Below are 17702 nucleotides of genomic sequence, written 5' to 3' on the forward strand. Positions count from 1 at the left end.
GCCCCTGTCCTCCTGTGATCTCCTGCCTTCTTCCTCATTTTGCCATGCCCCATATTTTGGTATTATTAGCACATTTCAGTATCATTCTTGTACCAATATCCACATTATTTTCATAAAGAGAAAACAAAAGAGATCCTAGTACAAATTCCTGGGGCGCACACATTGCCAATATGACACCAATCCAAAAAAAATCCATTATCCTTACTCGTTTTCTGCCATCTAACCTTCATGCAGCTACATTCATTTAATACCGTGTGACTTAATTTGAGTAACAAGTCTCTTATGTAACACTTTTAACATTTTCTAACTCTTTTAAAACCATGCTAATTATAATTTCGTTTTTAACTTTAGCTTCCTTTTGCTTTTTTTAAGAAAAACTTTTGCTTAAGTATTGAATGGTGAGATTGTCATTGAGGAAAGCTGTTGTGGCTCTGTTATTGTGCCCTGACTGTGTGAGGGAATTGCATTAACATCCACAATTGTAATTACAAGATAACTGTAGCATCCTAGGTTAATGACAGCATATAGTGACGTCAATTTACCTAATTCACAATGCCAGATTCAACAATTCCTCAAAAATGATCTCCCCTGCTGTCAACAGCACACAATGTTTAAAAAGAAACATCAACATGGAACAAAAATCAACAGAAAAATCATAGTGCTGTTAGAATTTTTGAACTGCTGCTTTTAAAAGTGATGGTGATAATGAAGCTCCTTTAAGGTTGACATTTGTATTTATTTTTTTAAATAGCAAATTGTTAGAAATGTCAAAATATTGTGTTACATTTGTACCAGCCATATCTTTTGTGGTAAAAGTGCAATCATCACAAATGTATAGAGTAGGGCATATGTAGCATCTCTAATTTTGAGTTGGTGGCATTTTATCACATAATTTTGGTAATTCTGTACTCCTTTTGACTGTAAGTAAGCTTGATCTGATATAATTACCCAATGATTATTTTTAGACATCGGATCCCAACGATAAAAAAAAAGAAACAGATTCAATGATGAATGGAACCATTATTTTGCCAATGGCATAATTTGTTTCGGGATTTATGTTTTTTATCACTTGGAAAACACATGCACTGGTATATGTCCAGGGGTATTATCATAAACTGGCCTTTTTGTCAGGATATTAATATTGTGAGTTTGTAATATCCCAATATGACATTATCACTCTGGTATTGCAGAAACTGAAGCACAAATGCCATCCACTAGTAATCATTATCTAGTCAGCAACCTGAGGGAGGATGTGAGCTTCGAATTGCTGAGTGATTACATCACTCAATGTAGATTTACTACATAAATGATTCTGACTTGCTGTGACCCCTTCTAATATAGTTACACTGAGAGTGTAATCTTTCAATGTTTATTAGAAAGGGGCTAATGCAAGGCAGCACAGTGCGCTTAGCACAGCTAGAGTTAGAGATGAGACGTGCTTGCTAGTCGGAAATTAGATTTTGTTGGTAAATTATTTATTTTCTCTCTCTGCCCAGCAGCGGGCTTATGTCAGAAATTAATATTTCTACCTTTGTCAAAGGATAGTAATTAGCTTGCTGAACTAGTTATTCCAATCCGAGGTGTTTCTTTTTAATGTGTGTAAATCTTCAGCATGTTTCAAGTACATGAAACGTGTGATTTAGCAGTCTGTAATAATCACCTACTTTTCAGTATTAATTTATTTATTTTACCTATGATTGTAACTTTTGCTAAGATGTTTTTGTAGCAGTATAAATGTAAAATTAACACTGGCAGTTGTAGACATAATGCATCAGATGCTCCAAGGTATTAAATTTACTGGAAGTTAGAAAAGCAAGTAATAATTTGGTGTCATATTTTCAGTTACCACCCAGCTCAGTTGCACTATCACATAGTAATGCTGAATTCACTGTGGACTTGGTCCTTTGGCCATTTCATACAAAAGTTCAGAAGCTTGAGGGTTGAGATCCAGTTAATTCTCATACCTGTGTCTTTTTCTCCCTAGTATTTGCGTGCATTTACACTAACAAGTTTAATGTCAGTGTGAAGCAGCGTCAGGTAAGGCCCAGGAGTCAGGGCCTTACCTGACACCGAAATGATTTGGAGCAAGGCTCCACTTCATTCTGGAGTCAGATTGAGCCTTAACTCCACATTTATACTGCGCAACTTTATCATCTGTTCAAAATGGAAATGGAAGCCAACTTTAAATTTGTAGTGTAAATGCACCCAGGGCCTGTGCTCAAAAAGGATCTATTACAGCAGAAAAATAATCTCCCACTGTCTTTGCAAAAAAAAAGCGGAAAAAGGTAGATTTTCCTGATAATACAAAAGGCCAGGCAACTATAACTCAGTTTGATTTTTTGAAAAACTGATAAAGTTCTACTTATAATTGCAATATATTCTAATGAAAATTGAGCTGTGAAACTGGACAGTGCATAATTGTGAGCTTCACTTTGCTCTGCTTCACCGAAACTTATACTGTTTCACCCAAATTTATACTGTCTTAGGAACTGCCGTGCTATTCCATTTTGTTAGCTTTTGCTACATATTTTTCTGGTCCATCAGGGCTTAGAATGTAACATTATCACTTTCCTTCAATGAGCTTCCCACTAAAACAACACAATTGGCTCCCATGTTGCGCATCAATACCCAATTGGCTTGGCTCCACACTGCATAACTGCAGCGTTTTCATTCCACTGCACTGCAAGCAGCAAGGATGGGGAAAAGTCAAAATTTTTCCTTGAACTAAATTTCTCAAAATTTTGTCTATAACCTGGCAAAAATTAATTGATTTAAGTAAAATTATGTAAGTAATTCATTAGCTGTGAGGAGCCCAGTCTCATGAAGAATTGAAGGATGTACGGTCAACAATTTCGCCATAAAAGTACCATCTAATAACTGAAGAGTTAAATTGATTACTGTAAAATCCACAACTGAATGGAAATTGCTGTACTATTATACTTAACTATTTCAGTCAAAACCTACATCCTACCCTGGTAGAAGGGGCATTATCTTAAAATTAGAGCCTTGTGGAGACAGAGAGCGTGGCTGAGGCACTAAATGAATACTTCGCATCCGTCTTCACTAGAGAAGAAAATGCTGACATTGTAGCAGTAAAAGAGGAGGTAGTAGCGATATTGGACAGGATAAAAATAAAGAGGTACTTAAAAGATTGGCAGTACTCAAAGTAGAAAAGTCACCCGGTCCAGATGGGATACATCCTAGGTTATTGAGGGAAGTAAGGGTGGAATTGCAGAGGCTCTGGCCACAACCTTCCAATCCTCCTTAGAAATGGGGATGGTGCCGAAGGACTGGAGGATTGCAAATGTCACACCCCTGTTCAAAAAGGGGGAGAGGGATTAAACCCGACAATTACAGACCAGTCAACATAACGTCGATGGTGGGGAAATTTTTAGAGACAATAATCCAACACAAAATTAATTGGCACTTGGAAAACTATGGGCTAATAAATGAGTCATCATGGATTTGTTAAAGGAAAATTGTGTTTGACTAACCTGATTGAGTTCTTTGATGAAGTAACGGAGAGGGTTGATGATGGTAGTGCAGTTGATCAAAAAGGCATTTGATAAAATACTATATAATAGACTTGTTAGCAAAATTGAAGCCCATGGAATTAAAGGGACAGTAGCAATGTGAATATAAAATTGACAAGAGGACAGAAAACAGAGAGTAGTAGTGAACGGTTGTTTTTCAGACCGGAGAGAAGTATACAGTGGTGTTCCCCAGGGGTCAGTATTAGGACTACTGCTCTGTTTGATATATATTAATGACCTGGACTTGGGTATTGAGGGTATAATTTCAAAGTCTGCAGATGACACGAAACTCGGAAATGTAGTAAACAATGTGGAGGATAGTAACAGACTTCAAGAGAACATAGACAGACTGGTGAAATGGGCAAACACATGGCAGATGAGATTTAACACAGAGAAGTGTGAAGTGATGCATTTTGGTAGGAAGAATGAGGAGAAGCAATATAAACTAAATGGTACAATTTTAAAGGGGGTGCAGAAACAGAGAGACCTGGGGATGCACATACACAAACCTTAGGTGGTAAGACAAGTTGAAAAGGCTGTTAAAAAAGCATATGGTATCCCTGGCTTTATTCTTAGAGACATAGACTACAAAAGCAACGAAGCTATGCTAAACCTTTGTAAATCACTGATTAGTCCTCAGCTGGAGAATTGTGTTCAATTGTGGGCACTGCACTTTAGGAAGGATGTCAAAGCCTTAGAGAGGGTGCAGAAGAGATTTATTAGAATGGTACCAGGGTTGAGAGACTTCAGTTATGTGGAGAGATTGGAGAAGCTGAGGTTGTTCTCCTTAGAACAGAGAAGGTTAAGGGGAGATTTAATAGAGGTGTTCAAAATCATGAGTGGTTTTGATGGAGTAAATAAGGAGAAATAGATATAAATTGCCACATGAAAGAAATCAATGGGATGTGCAAGTGGATGGTGCAGTGGGTTAACTGTCTTGTCACCTCTGAGACCTAAGCTTGAATCCAGCCCAAACTACTGGAGCAAAAGTCTCCTCTGTTTATTGAGTTAAACCCAGTACGTAGTGGGTATGGGTCTAAAACTCCTTCCTAAATTGACACTAGTTGCAACTGTTAAAGCTATACAAAGCCCTGGTTAGATCACACCTGGAGTAATGTGTTCAGTTCTGGGCACCACACCTTAGGAAGGAAATATTGGCCTTGGAGGGAGTGCAATGTAGATTTACTAGAATGATACCTGGACTCCAAGGGTTAAATTATGAGGAGAGATTACACAAATGAGGGTTGTATTCCCTGGAATTTTGAAGATTATGGGGTGGCACCTTGTAAATAGAGGAATTGCCACAGAGGAATACTTTGCCTTCCTCTGTGGCCTTGGATAGACATGTCACCCTCCATAAACAAAATAGTCACCCTTTATAATTCAATTACACCTGAGATACTGTGATCTTAATACCTTAATATTCAATCCAAACCAAATAATACTTCTGAGAAAATAAATTCTACCTCTGTCCATTTATATGATGTGGATACACGTGCTCAAAAGCAACTCCACATAAAAAAAACACGAGTGTAAATATTTGGAGCATTCCATTAGCACGGCTGAAAATGAACAAAAGCTACAATAGAATTTAATAGGTATTGGTCATTTCTCACTAATACTGAGGCCTGGAAATTAATTTGCATTGCAGTTTTTGCATGAGACAACAAAAATGGCATCACATGACATTAATAATGACATCACAAATTGCTGTGCTATTCCAACCATTTTCATCCAAATATGCCAAAGAGCCTACTGTAACTTGGTATCAGAAGAGTGTTGCCATAATGTTATACGCAGGGGAGAAAGCTTAGGTAAGGGGAGATTTTGCAAACAAACCCTGCCTTTTTTTCTTTGCTAGGCCTGTTCAAGACATGAAATTATTATGGCCTTGGGCATTCCTTCTTTTAATCTATACTGTACTACAGTCAAGAAGATTCCCTTTAGTGTTTGTTATAAAAATAAATGCAGACGGCAAAGAAAGATTTACAGGAATGTACTGTAACATGACCTGGACTGATCAGGCTTACCTTGAAAATCAGAGAGCTGCTTGTTGGATACATATTTTGTGATGATGTTGGTTTGTTCGGTTGCATTATATTTTTCAGTCTCTGTCAGTTAAGCTTGAGTGGCCAGCCCTAATTCTGCTTCTGATTCCCATTCTTCGAATAATCTTCAGCACAGGGTGATGCTTCTCCTTTGCTGCATTTAGGCCAAACCAAATTAATATCTGATTTCTGAAAACCTCATCGCTCTTAAACTTTTAAAAATACATCTTGTAATCAATATTGCAAATCAGTGAATTTGCCAAGAAAATATATTTTGCTTTGTGAGTCAGTCTTGGTGCATCAGAAATGAATAGTTTTAAAACTCTTGTATTTATTATTTGAATTCTCAAGATTTTTGTTTTAACCTTACAAAATAGAAGAATAATATTTAAACTGGGAGCGCAATTAAACGGCTTGAGGGAAAAAAATTGACGATAGAAGTGCTAAGAATACCTGTGATCAGAAAGCTGAGTGTGTGGACTAATTTCAGCTAATTTAGCTTTCAAACACTAAAATTCTGTTTGGCTATAATCAACACTTTGCCCAATTTTATCAAACACTAGAGTTAGAGGCAGGAATATTTTCGTCTCCTCCCCACCCCCATTCCTAACACTCAAATTGCTGCGTTTTTGACCTGTCAAAATAACCTGCTGTACAATATTTCAGTAGTAGTTTGCTGGGTTGCTATAGTGTGGAAGGTCATTCTATAATTGTATGATACATTTTCAATCAATATTATTGGGTGAGAGAGATTATTGGACCACATATCAAAGTGAAGCTTTGAAAAAAGGTTTCACAAATGGGCATTCAATTATTGGAATGCTAAGCAGTACAGGATCCACATATAGAAATGCTGGATTCTGCTAACATTCTAACTACATTTAAATTATATGGAACGTATGCACAGAGCAAAATTAAATCCCAGGGAGGGAGAAAAATAAGAATGCCAAGTGAAAATTTGAATTAAAATGTTACCTGTTGGTGATGCCTATTCAATAAAATTGCCTTAGATTTAAAGTTCTGGATCTTTAAAGCTGGAAATTCCATTTCTGTTCTGAAATATTGAAATGATTACTGTAAAATTCAATGATCTTGTCAGTTTAAAAGTCATAATTATGGCTTTAATGGAGTGTGGCCACACAGAAACCTTGCACTCCCACGTTGCCTGAGCTAGCGCAATCATTCAACTTTTGCATTGGATTTAGAGTGCAATATGGTTGATTTTTAGCACATAGCTCATTCACTACTATTTGTCATTGTTCCTACAATGCCAGTAAGGGACTAGATGGTAGTATCAATGTAATCAAGTAGCGTGGATGCGAATTGTACCACGTGGCAGCACTGCGGTGGTAAGTAATGAAGCGACTGTAGGAATTTAAGATGTCCATGCCAGAAGAATGCTAACAGATTTGAGTGAGGGCACAGTTTTACTGACATCCTCACATTTACCGATCAGATAGGGTACTGTTGGTTGCCCAAAGTCAGATTGGCTGGCCAGTCACTGATGTCAACACAGATCAATGGGCTCCCTATTCATATGCACGTTCTTGAAAACCCTGTATTTTGCAGCTTTTTTTTTTAACTTTACCTTTGGAAATGAGCACTACTTTGGCACCATTTGGTCACTGTTGAAATGAAGAAGGGGAGTAGTTAAGCATCAAAATCTGTTTAGGGTGGTCCTTGCAGTACTTCTATATCGGTTCAAGTTCATCAAATTCATTGCTCACTTGATTTACAATTTGATGTGCTGGTAACATTCAAAATTGGATGTTGTAACTTTAATTTGAAGCTTGATATTGAAGGTCTAGAATGTAGACCTTTCATACTGAAAACTTCAAAATTATGGGCAATCTTAATGGAAATAAAATGCATCACCTACAACATATAGTTTTTGGTCTCTGCGCCCTACTATAAAATTATGTTAATTGTTCACATTGTTCTGCGAACTACAGTCAATCTCAATTCAGCCAGTAACCTGTTTTTCGCAACGTTTTTCACTTGACAGGAGTTAACAATGAAAAATTTTCAATGTCATAATTTTCTGCCATTCAGTTTATTGTATACTATTTTAATGTAAATTGTTTCATGCTATTTCTGGTTTTATCATGCTGTGGTATGTTGATATAACAAGTCTTGCAGTGGGTGATTGTACAATTTGGACAGTAAATATGATAAAACATGTTATTTAGGTGAAGTAAACAATTAAATCAGATCAGATTAAGGGCCACTGGAGACTGCTCCACCTTGTCCATTTTTCATGTTTCCATTTCTATTATCCCCCTTTAGCTATTCACACACTCTGGGCTTGATTTTCACACCCCCGAGCGGATGCGTTCGTGGCGGGGGGGCTGCGAAAATCGGGGATTCCCGGGGCGGGACCGGAGCCCGGCTCCAACCCGCCCACTTCCAGGTTCCCCAATGACTCACTGACACGCGCACAGCCCCCGCATGTGGGACTCCCACCAGCAATTAAAGCCGGCGGGGTGCCACTTGAAGTAATTATTTAGGTATTTCAGGTCGTTTAGAGACCTGATTAACATGATATTTTAGGAGGGATGGGATTTTGCAAACAACTGGGACTGTTTCCCGTACTGGGGGAAACACTCCCAGTTCAAATGGACGTGTTACAGCCATCAGCCTGTGGCAGCTGCAAAGGTCCATTTGACAGGTTGGGGGGTGGAGACCCTCACTCATTGCAGGAGGCCACTCTATCACTTTGGACAAAGTTTGGCCTCCACCACCCTCCTCCTAACAATAAAATTCACAAACTTGCACACTTACCCCGGTGTCCAGACACATCTACCTACCTTGCAGACCTCCTCAAATGTACATCTTCCGAATGGGGGCCGTAGTAGCTGCCTCCTGACCTCCTCGGAGGACGAACAGCATCGCCAGCCTCGCCATCCACCTCTGACATATGGAGCCCCACAACACAGTGCTGAGACACATCCACCTGCACAACAGGAGGGAGGGCAACCGCAGAGAGAGATGCGTCGCAGAAGGCACTACCCTCGCCACAGGGTCCACAGACCGAGGCTCAGCTTCCTGGACCTCTCTGAGCAGCAGTGCACACGGAGGCTCAGAGTCACTCGACGTGTAGTCGTGGACATCTGCAGCCTCCTTCATGCCAAGCTGCTCCCGGCTGGCCCGAGCACCATCTTCTTACCTGTCGCTGTCAAAGTCACCACTGCCCTCAACAACTTCTCCTCCGCATCCTTCCAGGGTGCTACCGGGGACATCACCGACATCTCTCAGTCGTCTGCACAAAAGAGCCCTGCAAATACACCTACACCCACTCTGCAGTGACGCAGTGGGTGGCATCAGTTGTGGGTCTTCATTGTGATCCTCAGGAAAGGGCATTATTGCACAAACCAGACAAGATTCGCAAAGACGTGGCGGTAGTGGTGACAATATAATATATTCCGTGAGTCGATCAGAAATTAGATATACGTAAACACCATGACAAACCCTCAAACACCCTTATGCATCTCCTTCATGCTCACGACACGTTTGCCTTACCCTGCCTACTGCACATATGTGATGCATGCCCTGTGGCTGCAGCACAGGTAGTGGCAGGTTGAGTGAGGCTGACCGTGAAAGAGATGCATGAGAGGGTGAGTATGAGATAGAGCCATGAGATTGTATGAGGATTGGGTTGAGTGGTAGTGGTGGGATGAGTACTGGTGAGGTGAGTAAGTGCAGGTAAGATGAGGATGAGCTTTGAGTGGGTATGAGGGGTGATGTGACAGAGTAGTGTTGGCAGTGCAGAAGGAGATGTGGGGTGGGGGCGGTGATGTGGCAGACGGAGTGTAGGAGAATGAGTAAGTGTACTCACTTCGGCTGACCTACTTAGGTGATTGAAGCGCCTCTTGCACTGTCTGCAGGTGGGCGATATGTTGGTGGTGCAGGTGACCTCCTCTGCCACCTCGAGCCAGGCCTTGGTGGCAGAGGCAGGTCGCTTCCTCCCGCCCGCCGGGGGGAAGATCTCTGTCCTCCCCCTCCTCCTCACCCCATCCAATAATACCTGGAGTGAGGCATCATTAAACCTGGGAGCAGCCTTTCCCGTGGGCTGCTCCATGCTGTAATTTTTCCTATTTTCTGCAGCATCAGTCAGTGGAGGACTGCCCCTTTAATTAGGGCTCCTCCAGCTGACAGCCTATGCTGCGCATGCGCAGTCCGCCCGACGCGCAGCTTACCAGCGCAGAACCAGGAAGCACAGGTAAGTGCTGCAATTAGCCTGCGATTGCATGCGGAGCACCCCGATTTCACTGGGCACATTACGCACGCGCCCTGTCGACCCCCCGCTGTGAACCCACCGCCCTCCTAATATCGGGCCCTCTATGGCTTGTTATTTCTCTCATTATAGGGAAAGCCAGCATGGATTTGTGAAAGGCAAATCTTGTTTAACTAACTTGATTGAGTTTTTTGATGAGGTAACAGAGGGTTGATGAGGGCAATGTGGTTGATGTGGTGCATATGGACTTCCAAAAGGCGTTATAAATTGCCACATAATTGGCTTGTCAGCAAAGTTGAAGCCCATGGAATAAAAGGTTCAGTGGCAGCATGGATACAAAATTGGCTAAGGGACAGGAAACAGAGAATAGTGATGACCGGTTGTTTTTCGGACTGGAGGAAGGTATATAGTGGTGTTCCCCAAGGGTTGATACTAGGACCACTGCTTTTCTTGACATATATTAATAACTTGGACTTGGGTGTACAGGGCACAATTTCAAAATTTGCAGATGACACAAAACTTGGAAGTGTAGTGAACAGTGAGGTGGATAGTGATAGACTTCAGGAGGACGTAGACAGGCTGGTGGAATGGGCAGACACATGGCAGATGAAATTTAATGCAGAGAAGAGTGAAGTGATACATTTTGGTAGGAAGAACGAGGAGAGGCAATATAAACTAGAGGGTACGATTCTAAACGGAGTGCAGGAACAGAGAGACCTGAGGGTCTATGTGCACAAATTGCTGATGGTGGCAGGGCAGGTTGAGAAAGTGGTTAAAAAAGTACACAGGATCCTGGGCTTTATGAATAGCAGCATTGAGTACAAAAGCAAGGAAGTTATGATGAACCTTTATAAAACAGTGGTTTGGCCAAAACCGGAGTATTTTGTCCAATTCTGGGCACCGCACTTTAGGAAGGATGCGAAGGCCTTAGAGAGGGTGCAGAAAAGATTTACTAGAATGGTTCCAGGGATGAGGGACTTTAGTTACATGGATAGACTGGAGAACATAAGAACATAAGAAATAGGAGCAGGAGTAGGCCAATCGGCCCCTCGAGCCTGCTCCGCCATTCAATAAGATCATGGCTGATCTGATCCTAACCTCAAATCTAAATTCATGTCAAATTTCTTGCCCGCTCCCCGTAACCCCTAATTCCCTTTACTTCTAGGAAACTGTCTATTTCTGTTTTAAATTTATTTAATGATGTAGCTTCCACAGCTTCCTGGGGCAGCAAATTCCACAGACCTACCACCCTCTGAGTGAAGAAGTTTCTCCTCATCTCAGTTTTGAAAGAGCAGCCCCTTATTCTAAGATTATGCCCCCTAGTTCTAGTTTCACCCATCCTTGGGAACATCCTTACCGCATCCACCCGATCAAGCCCCTTCACAATCTTATATGTTTCAATAAGATCGCCTCTCATTCTTCTGAACTCCAATGAGTAGAGTCCCAATCTACTCAACCTCTCCTCATATGTCCGCCCCCTCATCCCCGGGATTAACCGAGTGAACCTTCTTTGTACTGCCTCGAGAGCAAGTATGTCTTTTCTTAAGTATGGAGACCAAAACTGTATGCAGTATTCCAGGTGCGGTCTCACCAATACCTTATATAACTGCAAGGAATCTTATAACACCAGGTTATAGTCCAACAAATTTATTTTAAAATCACAAGCTTTCGGAGATTATCTCCTTCGTCAGATGAATGAATGAAAAGGTTCTCAAATCACATATCTTATACTATGTTGGGACAGCATCACACCAATCAAAAGGTGTCGTTGTTATTCAAACAGGCCAGTCACGGAGAACAGCACGTCCCAGTACATCATTATATAACTGCAGCAATACCTCCCTGTTTTTATATTCTATCCCCCTAGCAATAAAAGCCAACATTCCGTTGGCCTTCTTGATCACCTGCTGCACCTGCATACTAACTTTTTGATTTTCTTGCACCAGGACCCCCAGATCCCTTTGTACTGCAGTACTTTCCAGTTTCTCGCCATTAAGATAATAACTTGCTCTCTGATTTTTCCTGCCAAAGTGCATAACCTCACATTTTCCAATATTGTGTTGCATCTGCCAAATCTCCGCCCACTCACCCAGCCTGTCTATATCCCTTTGTAGGTTTTTTATGTCCTCCTCACTCTCTACTTTCCCTCCCATCTTTGTCTCATCTGCAAACTTTGATATGTTACACTCGGTCCCCTCCTCCAAATCGTTAATATAGATTGTAAAGAGCTGGGGACCCAGCACCGACCCCTGCGGAACACCACTGGCCACTGGTTGCCAGTCCGAGAATGAACCATCTATCCCAACTCTCTGCTTCCTGTAGAAGCTAGGGTTGTTCTCCTTAGAGCAGAAAAGGTTGAGAGGAGATTTGATAGAGGTGTTCAAAATCATGTGGGATCTAGACAGAGTAGATCGAGAGAAACTGTTCCCATTGGCGGAAGGGTCGAGAACCAGAGGACACAGATGTAAGGTAATTGGCAAAAGAACCAAAGGTGACATGAGGAAACATTTTTTGAAGCAGCGAGTTGTAATGGTCTGGATTGCACTGTCAAAAAGAGTGGTGGAGGTGGATTCAATGGTGGCTTTCAAAAGGGAATTGGATAAGTACTTGAAGGAAAAGAATTTGCAGGGCTACAGGGAAAGGGTGGGGGAGTGGGACTAGCTGAATTGCCCTTGCAGAGAGTCGGCACGGGCTCGATGGGCCGAATGGCCTCCATCTGTGCTGTAATCATTCTGTGATTCTAAAATTATACTTCCTTTTGTCTCCTGCCAATATCACTCTGCCATTTAACCATCTTCTGTTCTCCACCCAAACACTTCACGGGTCATTTCTTTCCCTGCACCTCTTCCTTTTTTCCCCTTACCCCTTTCCCTTGTTCTGTTTGGTTTTTTGAAATACTGTTCATCCAAATATCTTCTAATCCTGAGGAAGGGTCTTAATCATAGTATCATAGAATGATACAGCACAGAAGGAGGCCATTCGGCCCATCATGCCTGTGCCGGCTCTTTGAAAGAGCTATACGGTTAGTCCCTTTCCCTTGCTCTTTCCTCATAGCCATGCAAATTTTTCCACTTCAAGTATTTATCCAATTCTCTTTCGAAAGTGCTTCCAGACCCTTTCAGCCAGTGCATTCCGGATCATAACAACTCGCTGCGTAAATCTTTTTCCCCCCGTGTCGCCTCTGGTTCTTTTGCCAATTACCTTATATCTGTGTCCTCTGGTTACTGACCCTTCTGCCACTGGAAACAGTTTCTCCTTATTTAATCTATCGATACCCTTCATGATTTTGAACACCTCTATCAAATCTCCCCTTAACCTTCTCTGCTCTAAGGAGAATAATCCTAGATCCTCTAGTCTCTCCACGTAACTGAAGTTTTTCATCCCAGATACCATTCTAGTAAATCTTTCCTGCCCCCTCTCTAAGGCCTTGACATACTTCATAAAGTGCGGTGCCCAGAATTGGACACAATACTCCAGCTAGGGCCTAACCAGTGTTTTAAGACCTGAAACATTGATTGACTTCTGCCTCTTCACAGATGTTGCCTCACCTGCTGAGCATTCCCAGCTTTTTTTCTGTTTTTGTTTTCAGATTAAGGATGCATTAAACTGCAACTGCAATGTTGTTGTAAAGCAGCTTGGCTTCACAAATAAGCTACAATTTGAATGTAAATAAAGCCTAAATTTGGAGTTTAAATCTGAAACTGGAGACAAATGGAGTAAGACTCCCTGAAAAAGGGAATATCACTGTTCTTCGCTGCAGACTCAAGGCGGGCCTTAACTTACGATTTTTACTACATAAATTTAGCATCGGTGCGAAGCAGAAATCCCTTTGTGTCAAAATCAAACTTGTAGTAGAAATGCAGCCTAAGATGATGGGCTTCAATCGAAAACGGTTTTAATTCATAGTGTCTGTTTACTTAATAGAATTCTCCACTTTGTCAAATACTCAGCGAAGTGGTGACAGTGATCACGTATACAGGATAAGTAAGTTTGCTCCTACTTCATTTCCGAATATGTATTCTAATTGTTGGCACAGTGAAGGATAATGTCATGGCATAAAGTATCAGATAATGAAGTCCATTCTAACTTAAAATAAGCTCTGGACCCTGTAGAAAGTGAATTAGCACAAGACAACAATGTTCTGGGAACCTGATACAATGAAGCTCTGTGCTATTTTTGATCAATGAAGAGCTGTAAACAGTGCATGTTGCATGAGTGGCCACATTACATCATAGTCCCAATAGTGCTTTAATTTTATAATTTATGCTGGAATGTTTAATATTAATGAAATGGTTCAAGAACCTTGCAATGCAATGTAAGCAATCTTCTGTAAATGTTACATCGCAAAAATTGCTAAGTTCGTTCCTACAATCAGATTCCATAACGTTTTTTAAAAACTACTTAATCTAACAAAAGGCAGCCCAATGCTGACACAAATACATTTAAGTATTAGTACTTAAAGTACTAGTAGGAGCCATTGTTTTAAGGTTAGTGGTCTCGGACATCATGCCCCCCAACTGTAGCTGATGATTCAAGCACTCCAAACCCACCTCCCAAAGAAAGAAGCTCTATATGCTTTTTTACCATAATGGAGGTGGAGTAAAGTATGAAAACGGTAAATGCAAAATAAACCATCAGAACATGAAATTTAAAAAAATCTTTGTTTACAGAATATATTGGCACTGAATTATTTTAGTTATCAAACTTTATTTCAGTGTTTGCTATTGTCACAATCCTCAATTTAGATGAATGTACAATCATCCACTTCCCAAATAAGTCGCTATGGGGATGAAAACCCACAGGCCTTCGATCCCAGTGTAAATATTGGAATCTACCCACCAGCGACCTCTGGAGCCAACCCTACCAAAATATATGGGTTCAGGGTGAGGTCATCTTATTATAATACTAGTGGTGCATCTCGGGCGCATGCCATGATGGAGAATCCAGGAATCCTGACAGAGGGTGCCAAGTTTAGGGGTGGGAATGATCCTTCATTTTCTGAGTCACCAAACAAAAACGTAACAATTTTGCTTTGTAGGGAGGTTGAAAGGTAAAAAAAAATTACCTCAATTCTCAGAGTTCCAGGCCACAATTCAGGACTAGACCACCAGGACGGCCCATATCCACTACCCTGGAGGTCGATACATCTGCTTTCATTCGGCTCACTAGTCATGAATAGATTTCCTAACGTATTCCAGGCCATTCCATGGAAACTCCTGGTCTCGAGTCCCCGCCCCAACTACAACCTGTCTATGCCGTTGACCTTGAATGGGGTTTGTGGGAGCTCCACCACCTGACAAGGCCCATTGGAAACTCCAGGGGAAGGCCAGGACACGATGTATCTGGATCTCGGCCTAATTTTTGTGCCTTTAGCCACACTCCCGTCATTATGTATCTAAGGCCAGTGTGAGAGCTTTAGAAAGGCACCTTATTGCAGTCCTTGTTTTGTTCAGTGGAGTAAGGGTTAAAGAGCCGTTTAAAATCCATGATGTTCAGGTCAGAATTTTACCCCTAGATGGCGCTTTAGTAACTGCATTGAAAGATACATCTTGAGATTGAATGATTAAATCCTCATTTTCTCTCTCTCTCCGAGCACGCACACACTGCTAATGCCAGTATGTATTGGTAAAATGAGCCTACCCATTGTCTGAATATTTGTAGAAATGTATTCAGCAGGGGGAAATGAGGGTTAAGTGCTGAATGCCTCGTGCATTGTTTTTTCAGGGAAAAAAGCCCCTGATAGTTTTTATAAGGTCTGCAGGGTGAATTGATTGTGAACGTGATTCTTCATTTTTAGTGTCAATAAACAAAAACAAACCAGTTTTGCTTTTTTATTCCAGAAAATTAACCACTATGTTTGAGAGATTTAAAAACTCAAATCTTTAATTTCTAGATATTTAATAAATTGGAAAAGCAAATAATTTGTTCAATAATATAAAGCAAAAGAGGTAAATGATACCCGAGAACAATGAGGAATGGAGGGGGAAGGAGCCTGATTTTTTGGGGGGAGTAGGGTTTGTGATAATACCAGGATTAAAATCATTTTGTAAACATTTATGAAATGTGTAAATCTTTTGAGCAATGGAATTCATTTTTTTCAGTAATTTGAGCTGCTTCATAGGTTGGCTCCTAGGACCAGTTGCTATGCTTTTATGAAATGTGTGCACTGAAGCTGATTATTACATTATGATTACAGCATCAAACCAGGTCCCTATTAGTCATTTACATTTTGCTTTGAGCCCGGCAGTATTGTGAACATTAATAGGAAACCTTTAATGCTGTGCATGATCTCTTAGAAAAGTAGTAGTAAGCATAGAATAAGTAAAAGACAGACTCTTCAAAAATTGTGAGGATAGCCTGGAATTAATTGAATTTGCATGGATCAAGCTATTCAGATCTATGAGACAGCCATTGTGGTTTGAACCATTTTCTTTTAAATCAAGTACACAATATATTTGTACATCACAAAATAAAACTAACATCTGCCAAATAATATGCTGTATATTTAATGCTATAAGAATGTAAAACTAATCATTCTGAACATGTTGGCCTAGAAATTCAATGACGCTGCACCTGCTTAACTGTCGCAAAATGGACGCCTGATCATCCCATATGGCCTCTCGCGATTGCACCCCTCCCTCTCGTGATTGCACCCCTCCCTCTCGCGATTGCACCCCTCCCTCTCGCGATTGCACCCCTCCCTCTCGCGATTGCACCCCTCCCTCTCGCGATTGCACCCCTCCCTCTCGCGATTGCACCCCTCCCTCTCGCGATTGCACCCCTCCCTCTCGCGATTGCACCCCTCCCTCTCGCGATTGCACCCCTCCCTCTCGCGATTGCACCCCTCCCTCTCGCGATTGCACCCCTCCCTCTCGCGATTGCACCCCTCCCTCTCGCGATTGCACCCCTCCCTCTCGCGATTGCACCCCTCCCTCTCGCGATTGCACCCCTCCCTCTCGCGATTGCACCCCTCCCTCTCGCGATTGCACCCCTCCCTCTCGCGATTGCACCCCTCCCTCTCGCGATTGCACCCCTCCCTCTCGCGATTGCACCCCTCCCTCTCCCGATCTCTTGCACCCCCACCCTCCCGATCCCTCCCCGACCCCCAGGACTTACCTTCGCCGGAGACCTGTCTGGGGACACCCAGCAGGTGTCTGCAGCTCACCAGTCTCATGTAAATGAGGCTCAAAAGCGGGTGTGCCTTTTCCCGTGCAGTAATTGTTACTTGCACCCAGTTCGCGCCAGGCAATTTCAAGGCCCATTGTATCTTTACCTCTTTAAAAAAAATTCCAAAACATGGGTGTTTTGATTTAATAGCTATTCTTATAAATCTGGTCACAATACATAGGTGTTAAAAAAAAGACTGCAGTTCAGATTCCTGTGCCAAGTTCATTTTAGTGCAATGCTGCAAATTTTGTTGGTAACAGTTTAGTGAGAGGAATTAAATGAAACTTAAATAGTGCTGTGTCATTGGTTCACTTCATATGTGGCTGATTGTTTTTTCAAATTTTAGTAGTGAGATACGCAAAATCCTGGTAACTTTTTTCTGGGGTATAAAAAAGATTGAATCATTGGGAGTGTGGGGTTGCATTTTGAAAATCACAGAGAGAAGGAACCCGTCAGTTTGAGAGAAAAAAATCAATTTGACTTTCCAAGAAACAGTTAAAATTTATATAGGTTCCTACAGTGGGTAAAAAAAGCTAGGAATTTATTTTTTTAAGTTTATAAAAGGTTAGCTTAATTCTTGGAGTTGCACTTTTAAAAATAATTTTGTCCACTTGAACTAGGTGGAAGAATGTCTATTGTAAATATGTAACTATATTATTTGCTGGTTTATCTTTACTATAAGTTTAAAGTTTATCAGGCAAATTTATTGTACAAACTTAG

General features: G+C 41.3%; 1 protein-coding gene across 2 annotated transcripts in view; it reads left to right on the forward strand.

The window, feature by feature from the left end:
- LOC137321425 (WD repeat-containing protein 7) overlaps positions 1-17702 on the forward strand; it is a 644210-nt gene that overhangs the window by 460534 nt on the left and 165974 nt on the right. The gene's annotated exons all lie outside the window — the stretch shown is intronic.

The sequence above is a fragment of the Heptranchias perlo genome, chromosome 1 (genome assembly GCF_035084215.1).
Source record: "Heptranchias perlo isolate sHepPer1 chromosome 1, sHepPer1.hap1, whole genome shotgun sequence".
Lineage (NCBI taxonomy): Eukaryota > Metazoa > Chordata > Chondrichthyes > Hexanchiformes > Hexanchidae > Heptranchias > Heptranchias perlo.